Source organism: Salvelinus fontinalis, chromosome 2, assembly GCF_029448725.1.
Source record: "Salvelinus fontinalis isolate EN_2023a chromosome 2, ASM2944872v1, whole genome shotgun sequence".
Lineage (NCBI taxonomy): Eukaryota > Metazoa > Chordata > Actinopteri > Salmoniformes > Salmonidae > Salvelinus > Salvelinus fontinalis.
In genome coordinates, this window is record NC_074666.1 from 63,654,563 (window position 1) to 63,675,102 (window position 20,540).

Below are 20,540 nucleotides of genomic sequence, written 5' to 3' on the forward strand. Positions count from 1 at the left end.
TGAAGGTAGGCCTCGAAATACATCCACAGGTACACCTCCAATTGACTTAAATGATGTCAATTAGCCTATCATGAACTTCTAAAGCCCTGACATAATTTTCTGGAATTTACATAACTTTTATAAGCTAAACGTATTTTAAAGCGGGACGAATAGGGTCCAAATATTATGGAATCCAGGTGTGCAAAGCTCTTAGACTTACCCAGATAGACTCACAGCTTTAATTGCTGCCAAAAATGTATTGACTCACGGTGTTGAATACTTATCAAATTAAGATATATTAGGGTTTTACTTTTCTTAATTTCTTTACTAATGTTAAAATTGTTCTACTTTGTCACGGCCGTTTAAAGGAGTGGACCAAGGCGCAGCGTGATTAGAATCCATTCCTCTATTTATTTAAACAAAGAACACTTTAACAAACTCACAAAACAACAAAACGCACCATGAAGCCAACGTAGTGCTCACAGGCAACTAAAACAAGGACAACTACCCACAAAACCAACTTGGAAGATGGCAACCTAAATAGGCTCCCCAATCAGAGACAACTATAAACAGCTGTCTGATTGGGAACCCATCCAGGCCACCATCAACCTAATTACCTCTAGACAATACAAAATCCCCATAGATAACAAAAACCCTAGACAAGACAAAAACCCATGGACAATACAAAAACTAAATAAACCACCCTTGTCACACCCTGACCTAACCAAATAATAAAGAAACCAAATATAACTAAAGTCAGGGCGTGACAGTACCCCCCCAAAGGTGCGGACTCCCGGCCGCAAACCTAAACCTATATGGGAGGGTCTGGGTGGGCATCTCCCCGCGGTGGCGGCTCTGGTGAGGGACGCAGACCCCACTTCACCTCTGGCTTTACCCACTTTGGTGGCGCCTCTAGAGCGGGGACCCTCGCCGCGGGCCCCGGGCAGGAGGGAGACTCTGGCAGCTCCGGGCAGGAGGGAGACTCTGGCAGCTCCGGGCAGGAGGGAGACTCTGGCAGCTCCGGGCAGGAGGGAGATTCTGGCAGCTCCGGGCAGGAGGGAGACTCTGGCAGCTCCTGGCAGGAGGGAGACTCTGGCAGCTCCTGGCAGGAGGGAGACTCTGGCAGCTCCGGGCAGGAGGGAGACTCTGGCAGCTCCGGGCAGGAGGGAGACTCTGGCAGCTCCGGGCAGGAGGGAGACTCTGGCAGCTCCGGGCAGGAGGGCGGCTCTGGCAGCTCCGGGCAGGAGGGCGGCTCTGGCAGCTCCGGGCAGGAGGGCGGCTCTGGCAGCTCCGGGCAGGAGGGCGGCTCTGGCAGCTCCTGACTGGCGGGCGGCTCTGGCAGGTCCTGACTGGCGGGCGGCTCTGGCATCTCCTGACTGGCGGGCGGCTCTGGCAGCTCCTGACTGGCGGGCGGCTCTGGCAGCTCCTGACTGACGGGCGGCTCTGGCAGCTCCTGACTGACGGGCGGCTCTGGCAGCTCCTGACTGACGGGCGGCTCCGGCAGCTCCTGACTGGCGGGCGGCTCCGGCAGCTCCTGACTGACGGGCGGCTCTGGCAGCTCAGGACAGACGGACGAACCTGGAGGGAGGAGACAGAGAGACAGCCTGGTGCGTGGGGCTGCCACCGGAGGCCTGGTACGTGGAGGAGGTACCGGATAGACCGGACCGTGGAGGCGCACTGGAGGTCTCGAGCACCGAGCCTGCACAACCTTTCCTGGCTGGATACGCCCCGTAGCCCGGCCAGTGCGGCAAGGTGGAACAGACTGCACTGGGCTGTGCTGGCAAACCGGGGACACAGTGCATAGGGCTGGTGCCATATACCCCGGGCCGAGGAGACGCACTGGAGACCAGATGCGCTGAGCCGGCTTCATAGCACCTGGCTCGATGCCCACTCTAGCCTGGCCGATACGAGGCGCTGCGATGTAACGCACCGGGCTATGCCTGCGCACCGGGGACACTGTGCGCCTCACGGCATAACACGGTGCCTTCCCGGTCCACCTCTCTCCACGGTAAGCACAGGGAGTTGGCTCAGGTCTCCTACCTGACTTAGCCACACTCCCCGTGTGCCACCCCCCCAATAAATTTTTGGGGCTGACTCTCGTCCCAGCCACGTTTCCGTGCTGCCTCCTCATAACACCGCCTCTCGGCTTTGGCTGCCTCCAGCTCTTCCCGGGGGCAGTGATATTCCCCAACCTGTGTCCAGGGTCCTTCTCCGTCTAGAATCTCCTCCCATGTCCATGAGTCCAGATTGCACTGCTCCTGGTTCCCATGCTGCTTGGTCCTTTTTTGGTGGGTAGTTCTGTCATGGCCGTTTAAAGGAGTGGACCAAGGCGCAGCGTGATTAGAATCCATTCCTCTATTTATTTAAACAATGAATACTTTAACAAACTCACAAAACAACAAAACGAACCGTGATGCCAACGTAGTGCTCACAGGCAACTAAAACAAGGACAACTACCCACAAACCAACTTGGAAAATGGCAACCTAAATAGGCTCCCCAATCAGAGACAACGATAAACAGCTGTCTCTGATTGGGAACCCATCCAGGCCACCATCAACCTAAATACCCCTAGACAATATAAAATCCCCATAGATAACAAAAACCCTAGACAAGACAAAAACGCATTGACGATACAAAAACTAAACAAACCACCCTTGTCACACCCTGACCTAACCAAATAATAAAGAAACCAAATATAACTAAAGTCAGGGCGTGACATTTTTGGACATTATTTTGTGTAGGTCGCTGACAAAAAATGACTTTTAAATCCGTTTTAATCCCACTTTGTAACACAACAACATGTGACAAAAAGTCAAGGGGTGTGAATACTTTCTGAAGGTACTGTATGTTCCAAAGTAAGATTGATAAGTGATGAGACACTCGTCATGCTTTGTCAACACAAATGGCACCCTATTCCCTATTTAGTGCACTATTTTAGGGAATAGGGTGCTATTTGTCATCACACCCCACCACTAGCCAGATGCTCTTTACACGTAGTTCATAGCTTGGAAGCATCATCATCTACATGATTGGGTTTCCCACCGCCGTGCACCGAAACCTGATTGATTCGTTAGGAAGGCGCTTGTGACTCCGATACAGCCAGCTGGTGTTGGAAGCTGGCAGGTTTGGGGCAGAAACAAACTGTGAAACGGGAGGGAGGGAGAGGTGGGAGGGCGGAAGGGGGTATACATGTGTGTCCTGCTATTGCTGTAGACTAAGAGGGAAAGAGAGCACAGAACTGGTCTTGGTATGGTGTCGGATGGTGGTGGTGATGACAGACAACAACAGAACACACACTAATTTAACTGTCCAAACAACTGTCCAAAAATACACCTACTGTACACGTTCTATTAAACATGGTGAAATATGAAGTGGCACACTCATTAAAAGGTCTCAGAAATATTTTGAAGCTGTATGTAATGAATTCCACTTACGTTTGTATCTGAAAAACCTGTCAAGTAAATACTTGTCTATTCGAACTAGAAATCATTATGTACAGTAATTTGTTATTGGTTGACATTGTCTTTCATTTACAGTGGCAGTTGCAATCAGAACAGCTCATGAGGTAAGTTTTTCCCTGAATCAGATAGACTCCAAATACACCACCTTGTTGATCTCAAGCTATACAGGGATTCAGTAATCACACATTTTTTTTACCAGCTGATCAACTAAAACTACAAAGTACAATAAATTACTAAATGTAAGCATGGCTGTTTCTGTTGATCCATTGATTTTAACTGAATCCACATTCAGACCAGCTGACACCTAGGAATAGAGAAAGGTTTATATATTTTTTATTTATCCTTTATTTAACTAGGTATGTTAGTTAAGAACAAATTCTTATTTACAATGATGGCCTACCCCAGCCAAACCCTAACCCGGACGACGGTGGGGCAATTGTGCACTGCTCTATGGGACTCCCAATCATGGTCGGTTGTGATACAGCCTGGAACAGCCTCGAACCAGAGTCTGTGGTGACACCTCTAGCAGTTAGATGCAGTGCCTTAGACCACTGCGCCACTCAGGAGCCCCAATATGATTGGACCTGAACACGTGTGTATTACAGGACACATATAGTGCTGGTACATGGCATTTTCAGGTACTCATTTCAACTTCTAATGTAACTAACAACCATTTGCTTATTTCAGTGATCAAACAAAACAGTTGTGAGTGAGTAATAAGAATATTTGGTAAAGAAATACTGTATATTGTAAAATATCCATAAATACCAAGTGAGTAGGCTATCATTCTGCTTTTAATTGGGGGAAAAATGCATGATACATCAACTTTATTTTGATTATTCATCTTTCAACGAGGTAAACAAAAAAAAGTATGTATTGTTATTTACTCAAAACATTTGGATCTGCCAAAGGAGTGGTTAAAACACGCTAATAATGGTCCTCTGAGTATGTCAAAAAAAGTTTGGTATACCTCCACTGGTATGTCATCCAGCCCTGGAGTTTTCCCAGACTTAAAGGCTTTAATTGCATCAAGAAGTTCCTCCTCTATAATTTGGCCTTCACATGAGTCTTTCTGTACAGATGTTAATTTTACATTATTAATATAAATAAAATCCATACAATTAGCTTCGGTTAGTGGAGATGGAGGAGACTGAAATGAAAAGTACTTTACTTCCTCTTTCAAAATATTGTTTGGTGAATCATGAGTGACTCCATCATTTGTAAGAAGTTTCAGTAAAAAGAAAATTGGCAGCATTTCTATGTTGAAGATTGAAAAATAATTTGGTGCCTTTTCCCCCATATTCCATCCAGTTCGCTTTATTTTTTATAATGCACTGCTCAAAAAAATAAAGGGAACACTTAAACAACACAATATAACTCCAAGTCAATCACACTTCTGTGAAATCAAACTGTCCACTTAGGAAGCAACACTGATTGACAAAAAATTTCACATGCTGTTGTGCAAATGGAATAGACAAAAGGTGGAAATTATAGGCAATTAGCAAGACACCCCCAAAAAAGGAGTGATTCTGCAGTTGGTGACCACAGACCACTTCTCAGTTCCTATGCTTCCTGGCTGATGTTTTGGTCACTTTTGAATGCTGGCGGTGCTCTCACTTTAGTGGTAGCATGAGACGGAGTCTACAACCCACACAAGTGGCTCAGGTAGTGCAGTTCATCCAGGATGGCACATCAATGCGAGCTGTGGCAAAAAGATTTGCTGTGTCTGTCAGCGTAGTGTCCAGAGCATGGAGGCGCTACCAGGAGACAGGCCAGTACATCAGGAGACGTGGAGGAGGCCGTAGGAGGGCAACAACCCAGCAGCAGGACCGCTACCTCCGCCTTTGTGCAAGGAGGTGCACTGCCAGAGCCCCGCAAAAGCACCTCCAGCAGGCCACAAATGTGCATCTAAAATTGTTGAATGAGTTTCCTGTAAACAATAGATAATATATTCTGTCTCTTTTATCCAGGTAAATACTGATCGTCTTTTCTTATTATCTGCTAAGCCATTACAATTATAACTGGCTATACTTATTTCACCAATTACAATAATGAGACACAAGTTTCAATTCTATTTATCTTAATATATGTTTGTAATCGTACAATTAAAAAGTACCATGATGATTGAGTGTCTATATAGCTGTACCATGATATTTGCATTGCCACTAAATAAACTCCAATTGGTCCCCACTATTCCACCCGCTAAAACCCCTCCCTATCCCAAGTTGGGTTGTCATCACAATGTCCGGCAGACCACACCCAACCACCCGGAACCCATGGTCCCGGAGAGACCAGGACCCATCCTTCGAAAAGAGCACACAGTGCCACCCACAGAACAGAAGCAGATCAACCGCCAAAAGCATTTCCATCGGCCTCACCTCGATTTGTATTACATATAGCTATTAAGAAATAAATATATTGAAAAGAAATCCTGTTTATCTTTATTTCCATAATTATCTATTCATATTTGTAGTAATCTAGGCAGTTTATGCAAAGGACCTTCGCTGGAGAACCCGTGCTAGGGACCGTCGCTGGAGACCCCGGGCCGGGGACCGTCGCTGGAGACCCCGGGTCGGGGACCGTCGCTGGAGACCCCGGGCCGGGACACCTCGCTGGAGACCCCGGACTGGGGATCGTCGTTGGAGGTTCCGGACTGTGGCCCGTCGTTGGAGGTTCCGGACTGTGGCCCGTTGTTGGAGGTTCCGGACTGTGGCCCGTCGTTGGAAGCTCTGGACTGGGTACTGTCACCGGAAGCTCTGGAATGGGTACTGTCGCCAGAAGCTCTGGACTGGGTACTGTCGCCGGAAGCTCTGGACTGGGTACTGTCGCCGGAAGCTCTGGACTGGGTACTGTCGCCGGAAGCTCTGGACTGGGTACTGTCGCCGGAAGCTCTGGACTATGGAAGCGCACTGGAAGCCTGATGCGTGGTGCCGGAACTGGTGGTACCGGGCTGAGGACACGCAACTCAGGGCGAGTGCGGGGAAGAGGCACAGGCCGTACTGGACTGTGGAAGCACACTGGAGGCCTGATGCGTGGTGCCGGAACTAGTGGTACCGGGCTGAGGCCACGCACCTCAGGGCGAGTGCGAGGAGCAGGAACAGGCCGTTGGAGGTCATTTTGCAGGGCTCTGGCAGTGCACCTCCTTGCACTAAGGCGGAGGTAGCGGTCCTGCTGCTGGGTTGTTGCCCTCCTACGGCCTCCTCCATGTCTCCTGATGTGCTGGCCTATCTCCTGGTAGCGCCTGCATGCTCTGGACACTACGCTGACAGATACAGCAAACCTTTTTGCCACAGTTCGCATTGATGTGCCATTCTGGATGAACTGCACTACCTGAGCCACTTGTGTGGGTTGTAGACTCCGTCTCATGCTACCACTAGAGTGAGAGCACCGCCAGCATTCAAAAGTGACCAAAACATCAGCCAGGAAGCATAGGAACTGAGAAGTGGTCTGTGGTCACCCCCTGCAGAATCACTCCTGTTTTGGTGGGTGTCTTGCTAATTGCCTATAATTTCCACCTTTTGTCTATTCCATTTGCACAACAGCATGTGCAATTTATTGTCAATCAGTGTTGCTTCCTAAGTGGACAGTTTGATTTCACAGAAGTGTGATTGACTTGGAGTTACATTGTGTTGTTTAAGTGTTCCCTTTATTTTTTTGAGCAGTGTATATGGAAAATAGAAATCAAAGTGGATGGACATCAGAAACAGAGGAAGGCCAGGACTAAAAACAAACCAAATATAACTATTGTAAAATATATTGTGTCTGTAAAATGTGTATAGTATGTATAAGCTGGAAATAGAAGCCTAAGTGTTATTGTTTATTAGTTTACTCCAATTGGGGGAGCGGTGGTAGGGTTTGTGGGAATAATAAAGGATGGTATATTCTAAAAAAAAAGTGTGTGTGTGTATATATGTATATATATGTGTATATGTATGAATGTTTATTTATATGAATGAAAGAATGACGAATGAATGAATGAACAAATTAAATTCTATTTTCGTGTCAAATTGCCAATTGGCAACCCATCCCTTATGGGATTAATTGACACATAAACAAGCTCTTCTAGGCAGAGTTCCTCTGTCCAGTGTCTGTGTTCTTTTGCCCATCTTAATATTTTCTTCTTATTGGCCAGTCTGACATATGGCTTTTTTGCAACTCTGCCTAGAAGGCCAGAATCCCGGAGTCGCCTCTTCATTGTTGACGTTGAGACTGGTGTTTTGCCGGTACTATTTAATGAATTCGTAATGTCTTTTCCTCTTCCATTTCACAACAATACTGACCTGTTTCAATACGCAGAGGCAATATCCCTGATCTTACCTGTACATAGCGATCTCTTGCTAGGTAGGTTATACATAATATATGTCTCACACACAAATTCACCCTTAATCAAACAAAAGGCTATCAATTTGGGTTTATGATTAATCTCCTCCGCCAATTTATTTTCATATTGCATCAACAGTTTATTTGTAATCATATCTATGTCTCCCTTTATTTGGTTTTCATACAGATATTCACAGTCAGACTGTTGAAAAAGGTCAGACATTTCAGTTGCCCACTATGGATAGATCCCATTGAAAAACTTTACTAGTATATATATATATATATACTAGTAAAGTTTTTTTAAAATATATATATATATATATATATTTACCCCAAAAAGATATGGGGGATTGGAAATGATGCAGACAATTACATTGATGGAAGCAACAATCTATCTGTAATATTAAAGCTGATCTACCCCTACGTAATTTTTTTTTTATATATATATATATATAGATGTATAAAAAATGTAAAATATATAAATACAGATCCAAAACCGTGAGAACTATTCAATAATGTTGTTCCTGGGAAAAATTATTATTTTGAAAACGTTATAATGTTCAATTGATATATATATCGTGTGGCAGGTAGCCTAGTGGTTAGAGTGTTGGACTAGTAACCGAAACGTTGAAAGATTGAATCCCTGAGCTGACAAGGTAAAAATCTGTCATTCTGCCCCTGAACAAGGCAGTTAACCCACTGTTCCTAGGCTGTCATTGAAAATAAGAATTTGTTCATAACTGACTTGCCTAGTTAAATAAAGGTAAAATGTATATATTACTTGGCTAGATTTTGAAACATTGATTCCTGGTGCAATTGTCTACACTGTTTAGTGAGAGGAGAATGACTCTCTTTACTAATAGCCTAGTTAACTGTACCTATATTTGACTATGAATTCTCATCAGTGTGTGTGTTCCCATTAGACCCATGCAGGTTCAGAACAGTTTTAGAACAGCTTAAGCATTAACATGTTGCCCAGGTTCCATTCGTTATGTCCCAGATGTACAGCAGGTTGGGAGCAGGTAGAAAACGTAATCTGTGCCAGCTGGTGTGCTTCACACTGTAGCTGCTCAATACAGTTTCTAAGATGCCAGCGGCGAACCATACCAGAGATTTTAAGATCCATACCGTTCTCTTAGACTCCTCTCTGACCCTTTCCGGCCCTCAGAACAATATGTATGCTTATCATAACATGATTATAAACGTGTATTTCTGTACAACAACTGTTATTTTAACAGAGACTGTAGGCTACATCCAAAATGTCAGTTGTCAGATTTTCAGGGTAATGAATCTGCACTAGACAGCTGTTGAAGAAAGAGGTGGTGAATTACCTTGTGATGTGATGATCCCTATTTGTTCAAGTTAAAGTTCCCTTTCTCCAACTGCTCTAAAACAGAGGTACAGAGATTTCCACAGAGGTTTTCCAGTTCCCCTTCTGCTCGCTAAGGTTCTTTAGCCAAACTGTAGCATGTTCTCTGCTGGGTTCTGGCTAATTCTCTTCAGATCCTTTATGGGTAGAACCACTCCATCCGAGTGAGGCAGAACCGGAAAAAGCCGCTGAGCTTCTTCATCTCGATCGGTCCTGGTCGTCAATAGTCTCTTTCTCCGTTCAGGAAAAGTGTCTGCACAACACAACGCAGTGACAGGATAGGGACTGTACCGCTACACAACACCTGTTCCAGCAAGACACACTCGATAGGTGCTCTGGGTTCTGTGTGCTCTCGTTTTCAGAAATAGATAGATGAGAAAATTGGGAAGGAAAGTAGCCCTTCACAAATGACAAGAACCCCCAAAGGTAACCTCTCTAGGTAACAATTTTCTGGGAAAAGCAGCATGATATTTCAGTCCGAATGATCTTTGGGGATCTCTCTCTCTCTCTCTGGAGGGGTCCACTTGTTTAACGTTTCCCCCAACCTTGTCCAATCCATACAGTCACCCTCTCTTCTTTCTCTGTCTCTCGCTCTTTCTCTCTATCTCTGCTATCTGATCCAGGTCTGCTGCAGTTCTATCTCTCGCTCACTCACTGTTGATCACTGCCCCCTCTCTCTCTACCTCCCTCTTTCTGTTTCTTTCTCTCCCTTTCCGTCTGTGTCACTGTAGTTGGCATTTTTAGACTATGCGCTTGTCCGCTCCCGAAGAACTGCGTTGGCACTGAGATGCAGTCTGATGCTCAGTGTACACACAATCAACTGAACACACATTAGGTAACACACATTTTCAACAACCTTGACACCATACATAAACATATTAATTATAAAACATACACAAGTTTTTACACATAAAATACACAATCCATATACCTGCACTACCTGTTGGTGTAGTCATGAATGTGTTGGTTGATTTCTTGTTGCCAGTTTAAACTTACATAGATTGCTGATGTTTATTTGTGTGAGTGTGTGTGCATGCGTATGTGTGCATGCGTGTGCGTGCGTATATGCCTTTGTGTTACGCCGCCGCCTTGAAAACTGTCTTGGGGTTAAGGTGGTGTGGTCTTGTTCTTTTAATACTTACAGTAATCAAACACGAGGGGTTGCGCCATAATTCTCAGTGCTGTATGAGAGTGAGTGGGTGAGTGTGTGTGGATGGGTGTGTGTCAACCCCCCCCCCCCGTGTCCTCTGTCCACCCCCACCGCCTTCCTCTCCACCCCCTGTCCGGGCGATCCCTGTGGATGATCTGGCCTTTCTGGCTCATTGGGGAGTGTTTGGGAGGTGAGGCTCTATCCCAAATAAAAATGTATCCACAATTGTTACACAACCCCCCTTACATAAGAGTGAGTTGAAATGCTGGAGAGCACAACACCAGCTAGAATACAGTAAGGTTTCACTTACAATATTGGACCTGAAAAAGTGTGGCAGTAAACAGCATTGTAATTACAATTCTTGTGTCAGCTAACATTATGAGAGAGTCAAGTGAATTGTACTATTGAAATCAAAAGAATTGGCAAGGCTATTACATTTACGAATTCACTGGAGAATGTAGAGCATTTATGAAATGCGCATCATGGATGATAAACCATCAAGCATGTTTTGAGATTTGATGGGGGCAAGACAGAGATGTTTTCCGAAATTTTAAATACGGTTTAAGTGGGGGCACAGATTTGTCTTAGTCATTAACAAACACACACACACACACACACACACACAGAAAACCCACTTGTGCTCTCACTCCCTTCGCTGTGCAGGGTTAGACTAGTGAATGTGATTTGGTGGTTACACTGAGAGAGCATATGCCACTCAGCAAGGCATGCTGGTCACAGCTCAATCTACGGTCCTCCTATGTCCTTCATCACTCAGTGGTGCCTAGGTCATTCTCAGATTGTTGCTAGGACGGGGTACACCTATGCTGCTGGGAAAAGTAGGACACGGGATGCTTCCACAATGGCACCCTATTTCATATGTAGTGCACTATTTTGACCAGGGCCCATAAGATCAAATTACATTTTATATATGTCACATGCTTCGTAAACAACAGGTTTACTAAGCGTGAAATGCTTAGTTACGTCCTCTTCCCAACAATGCAGAGAGAATTTTTTTTAAATTATAGAAAGATAACAACACAAGGAATAAATACACAATTCCTGATGCACCAGGAAATTCAAATGAGACTCACGAGCGGCTGAAAATGAGCTGTTCTATTTCTCTCCATGAGGGGGCAGATTCATTGGTATCAGGGTTTACCATCAAAATTATGTTCTCTCACTCGCTCAAACGCTAGGCCTAGATCCTATTACTGCAACATTAAAATGTACAAAAATCTATCTGAAATGAAGACATACAAATCAAATTGTATTTGTTACGTGCCGAATACAACAGGTGGAGACTTTACCGTGAAATGCTTATTTACAAGTCCTTTCCCAACAATGTGGAGTAAAAAAATTAAAGGGAACTAGTACATTTCTCTACCATAAGCCGCCTCCAACGTCGTTTTAAAAGATTGTTGTACACATTTGCATCTTATCGATGCTAGAGATACCGTGATGAGATTAAGAGGCCCTTTGTCGTGCCATTCATCTGCCGCCATCACCTCATGTTTCAGCATGAAAATGCACGGCCCCATGTCGCAAGGATCTGTACACAATTACTGCAAGCTGAAAATGTTCCACTTCTTCAATGGCCTGCAAACTTACCAGACATGTCACCCATTGAGCATGTTTGGGATGCTCTGGATCGACGTGTACGAGAGTTTGTTCCAGTTCCCTCCAATATCCAGCAATTTCGCAAAGCCATTGAAGAGGAGTGGGACAACATTCCACAGGCCACAATCAACAGCCTGATCAACTCTATTTGAAGGAGATGTGTCACGCTGCATGAGGCAAATGGTGGTCACACCAAATACTGACTGGTTTTCTGATCCACAGACTTTTTTTTTGTTGTATCTGTGACCAACAGATGCATATCTGTATTCGTAGTCATGTGAAATCCATAGATTCGAGTGTAGTTTATTTATTTCAATTGACTGATTTCCTTGTGTGAACTGTAACTCAGTAAAATCTTAGAAATTGTTAAATGTTGCATTTAAATTTGTATTCAGTATGCATGTAGGTAGGGGTAAACGTGACTAGGCAATCAAGATAGATAATAACAGAGTAGCAGCAGTGCATGTGAAGAGTTTAAAAGTGTGAGTGTGTGCGTGTGGCCACAATATTCATGTGTGTGTGAGCGTGTGTGTGTAAGCGTGTGTGTGTGTATGTATGTGTTGGAGTGTCAGTGTAGTATTTCTGAGTGTGTGGGTAGAGTCCAGTGAGTGTGCATGGAGCCGATGCAAGAGAGTCAGTGCAACAAAAAAGTGTGTCAATGCAAATAGTCACTGTAGCCATTTGAATAACTGTTTCTGCAGTCTTGTGGCTTGAGGGTAGAAGAGGTTTCGGGAGCCTTTTGGTCCCAAAATTGGCGCTCCAGTACCGCTTGCCGCGCGATAGCCGAGAGAACAGTCTATGACTTGGGTGGCTGGAGTCTTTGAACATTTTTAGGGCCTTCGACTGAAACTGTCTGATACAGAGGTCCTGGATGGCAGTGATGTACTACATCTGTAGCGCCTTACAGTCGGATGCCAAAGTGATGCAGCCAGTCAAGATGCTCTCAATTGTGCAGTGGTACAACTTTTTGAGGATCTGAGGGCACATGCCAAATATTTTCAGCCTCCTGAGGGGAAAGAGGAGTTGTTGTGCCTCTTCACGACTATGTTGGTGTGTTTAGACCATGATAGGTCCTTAGTGATGTGGACACCGATTAACTTGAAGCTCTCGACCTGCTCCACTACAGCCCCACAATGTGAATAGGGGTGTGCTTGGCCCGCCGTTTCCTGTAGTCCACGATCAGCTCCTTTGTCTTTCTGACGTTGAGGGAGTGGTTGTTGTCCTGGCACCACACGGTCTCATCATCGTCGGTGATCAGGCTTACCACCGTTGTGTCTTTGGCAAACTTAATGGTGGTGTTGGAGTCGTGCTTCGCCACACAGTCGTTGGTTAACAGGGAGTACAGGAGGTGACTAAGCATGCACCCCTGAGGGGGCCCTGCGTTGAGGATCAGTGTGGCAGATGTTATGTTGCATACCGTCAACACTTGGGGGTGGCACATCAGAAAATCCATGATCCAGTTGCACTATGGTGTTGAACGATGAACTGTAGTCAATGAACAGCTTCTCATATAGGTATTTCTTTTGTCCAGGTGGGAAAGGGCAATGTGGAGTGCACAGATTGCATCATCTGTGGATCTGTTGAGGCTGTATGCAAATTGGAGTGAGTCCAGGGTGTCTGGGATGATGGTGTTGATGTGAGCCATGATCAACCTTTCAAAGCTTTTCATGGCTACAGATGGGAGTGCTGCGGGTCGGTGATATTCAGGTTACCATGTCGTTCTTGGGCACAAAGACTATGGTGGTCTGTAATACCTTGGTATTACAGACAGGGTCAGGGAGAGGTTGACAATGTCAGTGAAAACACTTGCCATCTGATCACTGCATGCTCTGAGTACGCATCCTGGCAATCCGTCTGGCCCCGCGGCCTTGCGAATGTTAGCCTGTTTAACTTCTTATGGCTGCAGCCCGACGCCGGTACACTTATGACAACAGCCACTTCAAGTGCAGGGCGCGAAATTCAAAAGATATATTTTTTTAAATATTTAACTTTCACACATTAACAAGTCCAATACAGCAAATGAAAGGTACACATCTTGTGATACCAGCCAACATGTCCGATTTTTAAAATGTTTTACAGCGAAAACAGCACGTATATTTATGTTAGCTCACCACCAAATACAAAAAAGGACAGACATTTTTCACAGCACAGGTAGCATGCACAAAGCCAACCTAACTAACCAAGAACCAACCAAACTAACCAACAAACAACTTCATCAGATGACAGTCTTATAACATGTTATTCAATAAATCTATGTTTTGTTCAAAAAATGTGCATATTTCAGGTATAAATCATAGTTTACATTGCAGCTACAATCAGAAATTGCACCGAAAGCAGCCAGAATAATTACAGACACCAACGTCAAATACCTAATTACTCATCATAAAACATTTCTGAAAAATACATAGTGTACAGCAAATGAAAGACAGGTATCTTGTGATTCCAGCCAATATTTCCGATTTATTAAGTGTTTTACAGCGAAAACACAATATAGCTTTATATTAGCTTACCAGAATAGCCAGAAACACATGCCATTTCCCAGTAGCAAAAGGTTAGCGATCGTAACAAACCAGTAAAAGATATATAATTTTTGACTAACCTTGATATTCTTCATCAGATGACAGTCCTATAACATCAGGTTATACATACACTTATGTTTTGTTCGAAGGTGTGCATATTTAGAGCTGAAATCAGTGGTTATACATGCTGCTATCTTAGCTACTTTTTCCACAACGTCTAAACAGCAACAATATTTTTCTGACACTTTTTATGACACACATATTCTGACCAAATAGCTATTCATAAACATAACTAAAAAATACATGTTGTATAGGAAATGATAGATCCATTAGTTCTTAATGAAATCGCAGTGTTAGAATTCTAAAAAATAACTTCATTACGACATCCAGCTTCGGTATAGCTGAGTACTCAAACGTTGGGCGCCGACGACTAGTTCACATGCAGGACAGATATATGAAATAGCATCATAAAACGTTTCTTACTTTTGCTGATCTTTCATCAGAATGTTGGACAAGTTGTCCTTTGTCCAGAACAGTCGTTGTTTGGATTTAGAACGGCCACTTTCCCTCTCGATTTAGCAAGCGCACTAGCCAAGTGGCACGAATCGCTCCATCGTCAACAAAGTCAGAGAACGGAACACGGCAAAACTCCCGAAAAAATTTCAATAATCTGATTAAACTATATTGAAAAAACATACTTTACGATGATATGGTCACATGTATCAAATAAAATCAAAGCCGGAGATAGTAGTCGCCTATAACGGCAGCTAAACAGAAGGCAAATCCAGGTACCGCCTCGCGCTCTCCAGAAAACCGGAAATGGGGGACACGTCATACAAAGAGCTTGTATTCCACTTCAGACCAAGATAAACACTAAATTCCTTCTCTCACCGCCTCTTGACATCCAGGGGGTGTATGACGTGCATGTATACTCATACGTATCATGCCCATTTATAGGCAGGAAGTAGAACAGAGCATCGATTTCAGACTTTCCACTTCCTGGTCAGGAAGTTTGTGCCAAATGAGTTCTGTTTGACTTACAGATATAATTCAAACGGTTTTAGAAACTAGAGAGTGTTTTCTATCCAATAGTAATAATAATATGCATATTGTAGGAGCAAGAATTGAGTACGAGGCCGTTTGAAATGGGCACCTTTTATCTGGCTACTCAATACTGCCCCTGCAGCCCAAACAGGTTAAAGGTCTTACATCAGCTACGGAGTGCGAGATCACACAGATCACACAGAGTTGGTGCTCTCATGCCTCGAAGTGAGCGTTGAAGGCACTTAGCTCGTATGGCAGGCTCTCATCACTGGGCAGTTCGCAGCTGGGTTTCCCTTTGTAATCCTTAATAGTTTGCAAACCCTGCCACATCCAACGAGCATCAGTAGGACTCGATCTTAGTCCTGTATTGATGTTTTGCCAGTTTGATGGCTCGTAGGAGGTCGTAGCGAGATTTCTTATAAGCATCCGGATTAGTGTCCTGCTCCTTGAAAGCGGCAGCTCTAGCTTTTAACTCAGTGCGGATGTTGCCTGTAATCCGAGGTTTCTGGTTGTGGTATGTACGGTCACTGTGGGGATGACGTCATCAATGCGCATATTAATGAAGCCGTTGACTGATGTGCTGAACTCCTCATTGTTTTGAATGAATCCCGGGACATATTCTAGTCTGTGCTAGTGAAACAGTCCTGTAGCATCCACTTCATCGGACCATTTCCATATTGAGCGTGTGACTGGTACTTCCTTTTTAAGGTTTTGCTTGTAAGCAGGAAAAAGGAGGATAGAGTTATGGTCAGATTTGCCAAAGGGAAGGCGAGGGAGAGCCTTGTATGCATTTCTGTGTGTGGAGTAAAGGGGGTCAAGAGTTTTGTCGCCTTTAGTTTCACAGGTGACATGCTGGTTAAAATTAGGTAAAAAAATATTTGTTTCCCTGCACACAAGCAGCAATGCCTCTGGATGTGCATTCTTGTTTGCTTATGGTCCTATAAAGCTCATTGAGTCTGGTCTTAGTGCCAGCATCAGTTTGTGGTGGTATATAGACAAGCTATGAAAAATATAGATAAACTCTCTTTGTAAATAGTTTGGTCAGTAGCTTATCATTAGTTATTCTAACTGAGGCGAGCAAAAACTCGTAACTTACTTAACATTAGAGATCGCACACCAGCTGCTGTTAACAAAGAAACACACCTAAGGCTGCTGTCTGATCTAGACAATGCATGGAGAATCCCGTAAGATATTGTATATATTATCCCTGTTCTTGTTCAGTCAAGACTCAAGTCCAGTTGATAGAATTGTCTCAAGCAGAGGTCATCCAGTTTGTTCTCCAGTGACTGCACATTCGCCAACAGAACAGTGAGCAATGGCGGTCTATTTGTTTGCCGACGTAATCTCGTTAGGAGGCCGCCTCACATGCCTATTTTTCACCGTCGCTTCCTCTTTCGAGTCCCGGGAATTAGGGCCTGGTCTGAAGTAAGCCGAATGTTTAGAGCTTCCAACTCCAACTCCAATCGAGGTTAGTGATCGCTGCTCTGATGTCTAGAAGCCATTTTCGGTCATAGGAAATGATGGCGGACACATTTTGTACCAAGAAAGTTAAGACCAGCATAAAAAAACACACAAAATAGCATAATTGGTCAGGAGCACTTAACACAGCAGCTATCCTCTGTAGCGCCATTCTTGACATCAGAGCCATAGGTTTTTGGTCAAGGCTCTGGTCAACAGTAGTCCACTATGTAAGGAATATGGTACCTTTGGTTCCTCTGTCCTTGTTTCCTCAATTCCTCTCAAAGCTCATAGGAGAAGAGGTCTTAAGGAGGGACCTTGAATCCTCACCTCTAATGTTCTTTGAGAAAACAAGGACAAAGGAGGCAATGACTTGACAGCTAGTAACGTTTTCAGATACAGCCCAAGTCTCAGTGAGGAACAACTAGTGGCACCTGTGCTCACGTGATTCTCCCACTGGTCTGATCTTCTGACTTCGGTAATGTCATTGTTGTAAGTGAAACAACAGTGAAACAGTGAAGACCCACCCTATAGCGGGATTGAAATTTAAAAGCAACATTCCTGCGTTTGCAGAGACGGAAAATCGGAAATTCGGAAATTCCCTTAAAGCTTCTTGTCAATAGGGGGGCGCTATTTTCACTTTGGAAAAAATCGTGTCCAAATTAAACTGCCTTGTACTCTATTCTAGATCATACAATATGCATATTATTATTACTATTGGATAGAAAACATTCTCAAGTTTCTAAAACTGTTTGAATTATATCGGTGAGTAAAACAGAACTCATTTTGCAGCAAACTTCCATACAGGAAGTGAAAAATCTGAAAACGTGTCTCTGTTCCAGGGCCTTCCTATTCATTTGCTTGAAATCTATGGATATACATGCACTTCATACGCCTTCCACTAGATGTCAACAGGCAGTGGGAGGTGGAATGGGGTGTCTAGCTTGATCTGAGGTCGAACAAGAGCTCTTGGAATGACGTGACCACTATTTCATTGTCTTCGAAGGCGCGGGAAGGACATCAGCATTGGCTTCTGAAAAGCGTTCGGTATAGACGGCTAATATCTCCGGATTTGATTTTATTTGATACATGTGATAATAACATCGTAAAGCAGGTTTTTTAAACCGAGTTCTATCAGTTTATTCAACGTTTATTTGGACTTTTGGGGATTTCCGTTCTTTGCTTCGAGAGAATATGGGAACGTTATCAACCTTGGCTAGCCTTGTGGAGCGAATTCGACAGAAGAAAATGACATTCTAAAACCAAACAACAATTTATTCTGGACCTAGGACTCCTTGTACAAGATTCTGATGGAAGCTCAGCAAAAGTAAGAACAATTTATGATGTTATTTTGTATTTCTGTGGAAAATGTTATTTCTATTTTCTGCCGTTTTGGCGGGCGCTGTCTCGCAATAACGCAAGCTGTTTGTTATGGTAAAGTTATTTTTAAAAATCTAACACGGCGGTTGCATTAAGAACCAGTGTATATTTCATTTGCTGTCCAACATGTATTTTTTAGTAAAGTTTATGATGAGTTCTTTGGTCAGATTAGGTGTCCAAAATATCTCCTGACATTCTGGGGAAATGTTGCTACATTTTCACAATGTATAACCACGGTTTGCAGCTCTAAATATGCACATTTTCGAACAAAACATAAGTGTATTGTATAACCTGATGTTATAAGACGGTCATCTGATGAAGCTGTCCAAGGTTAGTGATTAATTTTATATCTTTTGCTGGTTTTTGCGATAGCTACCTTTTGCTGCTAATAAATGCATTTTTGTGTTTGGCTATTGTGGTAAGCTAATATAATGCTATATTGTGTTTTCTCTGTAAAACACTTAAAAAAATCGGAAATATTGGCTGGATTCACAAGATGTTTATCTTTCATTTGCTGTACACCGAGTATTTTTCATAAATGTTTTATGATGAGTATTTAGGTATTTCACGTTGCTCTCTCTAATTATTCTGGCTACTTTGGTGATATTTTTGATGGTAGCTGCAATGTAAAACTATGATTTATACCTCAAATATGCACGTTTTCGAACAAAACATACATTTATTGTATAACATGTTATAAGACTGTCATCTGATGAAGTTGTTTCTTGGTTAGTGACTAATTATATCTATATTTGGTCGGTTTTGTGATAGCTACCTATGCGGTAGAAACATGGTGAGTCTTTGGCTATTGTGGTTAGCTAATAGAAATACATATTGTGTTTTCGCTGTAAAACATTTTAAAAATCGGAAATGATGGCTGGATTCACAAGATGTTTATCTTTCATTTGCTGTATTGGACTTGTGATTTCATGATATTTATATGCTATTATTTACTTGTGGCGCTATGCTAGGCTATGCTAGTCAGCTTTTACTGATGAGGATGCTCCCGGATCTGGGATGGGTGTTAAGTAAAGGTTAAAGAGCTGCTTCATGTGCTTTGCCCTCCTATGTTGAACATAATAAACGGCTCTCTATCCACCGGACGTGTACCAAACTCACTAAAAGTGGCAGTAATAAAGCCCCTCTTGAAAAAGCCAAACCTTGACCCAGAAAATATAAAAAAAACTATCGGCCTATATCGAATCTTCCATTCCTCTAAAAAAAAAATTAAAAGCTGTTGCGCAGCAACTCACTGCCTTCCTGAAGATAAACAATGTATACGAAATGCTTCAGTCTGGTTTTAGACCCCATCATAGCACTGAGACTGCACTTGTGAAGGTGGTAAATGACCTTTTAATGGCGTCAGACCGAGGCTCTGCATCTGTCCTCGTGCTACTAGACCTTAGTGCTGCCTTTGATACCATCGATCACCACATTCTTTTGGAGAGATTGGTAACCCAAATTGGTCTACACGGACAAGTTCTGGCCTGGTTTAGATCTTATCTGTCGGAAAGATATCAGTTTGTCTCTGTGAATGGTTTGTCCTCTGACAAATCAACTGTACATTTCGGTGTTCCTCAAGGGTCGGTTTTGGGACCACTATTGTTTTCACTATATATTTTACCTCTTGGGGATGTCATTCAAAAACATAATGTTAACTTTCACTGCTATGAATGACACACTGTGATGACACACAGCTGTACATTTCAATGAAACATGGTGAAGCCCCAAAATTGCCCTCGCTAGAAGCCTGTGTTTCAGACATAAGGAAGTGGATGGCTGAAAACGTTCTACTTTTAAACTCGGACAAAACAGAGATGCTTGTTCTAGGTCCCAAGAAACAAAGAGATCTTCTGTTGAATCTGACAATTAATCTTGATGGTTGTAAAGTCGTCTCAAATAAAACTGAAGGACCTCGGCGTTACTCTGGACCCTGATCTCTCTTTTGACGAACATATCAAGACTGTTTCAAGGACAGCTTTTTTCCATCTACGTAACATTGAAAAAAATTGGTCCATGATTTTGTTACTTCTAGGTTGGACTACTGCAATGCTCTACTTTCCGGCTACCCAGATAAAGCACTAAATAAACTTCAGTTAGTGCTAAATACGGCTGCTAGAATCCTGACTAGAACCAAAAAATGTGATCATATTACTCCAGTGCTAGCTTCCCTACTACACTGGCTTCCTGTTAAGGCAAGGGCTGATTTCAAGGTTTTACTGTTAACCTACAAAGTGTTACA

The 20,540-nt window shown here is 43.4% G+C and overlaps 1 protein-coding gene across 1 annotated transcript in view; it reads right to left on the reverse strand.

The window, feature by feature from the left end:
* LOC129823185 (ATP-sensitive inward rectifier potassium channel 12-like) overlaps positions 1–9,912 on the reverse strand; it is a 52,880-nt gene extending 42,968 nt beyond the window's left edge. Inside the window, exon 1 of the mRNA XM_055882013.1 lies at positions 9,093–9,912. The gene's annotated coding sequence lies outside the window, so the exon portion shown is untranslated. The remainder of the gene's footprint in view (positions 1–9,092) is intronic.
* Between the last annotated feature and the right edge of the window lie 10,628 nt (positions 9,913–20,540).